The sequence below is a fragment of the Myotis brandtii genome, unplaced genomic scaffold, assembly GCF_000412655.1.
Source record: "Myotis brandtii unplaced genomic scaffold, ASM41265v1 scaffold627, whole genome shotgun sequence".
Classification (NCBI taxonomy): domain Eukaryota; kingdom Metazoa; phylum Chordata; class Mammalia; order Chiroptera; family Vespertilionidae; genus Myotis; species Myotis brandtii.
The window spans coordinates 365377-366562 of NW_005370397.1; positions in this window are offsets into that span (position 1 = coordinate 365377).

Consider the following 1186-nt stretch of genomic DNA (forward strand, 5'->3'; position numbering starts at 1 on the left):
TTGCCCCCAACTGCCCTCCCCTGCTGGCCTGATTGCCCCCAACTGCCCTCCCCTGCTGGCCTGATTGCCCCCAACTGCCCTCCCCTGCTGGCCTGATTGCCCCCAACTGCCCTCCCCTGCTGGCCTGATTGCCCCCAACTGCCCTCCCCTGCTGGCCTGATTGCCCCCAACTGCCCTCCCCTGCTGGCCTGATTGCCCCCAACTGCCCTCCCCTGCTGGCCTGATTGCCCCCAACTGCCCTCCCCTGCTGGCCATCTTGTGGTGGCCATCTTGTGACCACACAGGGGCGGCCATCTTGTGTGAGGGTGTGACAGTCAATTTGCATATTGCCGCTTTATTATATAGGGCTAGAGGCCAAGTGCACAAATTCGTGCACAGGTGGGGCTGATCAGGCAGGCCTGCCGGGGGGAGGGGCCACAGGCGGTTGGAGGGCTGGCCCCGCCCTCTGGTGGAAGTCCCGGTGGAGGGGAAAATTTGCATATTAGGTTTTTATTACATAGGATAATGGGCATGCTGGTAACTGACCCCCACTTAACCAATCCGTCCATCGCGCCTGCTCTCCATTCCGGCTGCAATCAGCAGGCCTGGGCCGGAACACGCCGAACCTCTGCTGCAACATTGCCCTTTTGGAAACCACGCACGTCTGCCCCATCAGCGAGGACTCGTGTGTAGTCTGTCTGCTGGGCTGATATAACAAAGCACCATAGACTGGGTGGCTTACACAATGGACGTTTATTTCTCACACTCTGGGAAGTCCAAGGCCAAGATGCCAGCCAGTTAGGTCCCTGGCAGCGCTCCCAGATGCTGGCTTCTCGCTGTGTCCTCACAGGATGGAGGGATTGCAGGTCCCTTCCTCTTTTTATAAGGACATTATCCCATCATGAGGGCCACTCATGAAAACGCCTCATCTTAATGACCTCCCAAGACCTACCTACAAATGCCATCATGAGGATTAGGGTCCAACAAATGAATGGGGGGGGGGGGGAGACACAAATACCCAGTCCGCAGCCACTCTTTTTCTAAAAAGAATTATAGAAGCATCACATGACCTCACTCATATGTGGAATGTAAATAACAAAATAAACTGATGAACGGAGTGGATCCAGAGACATGGGAGCAGGGAACAGAGTGCGGATCTCAGAGGGAAGGTGGGGGAGGGTGGGTGGGAGGGAGGTAATCAACCAAG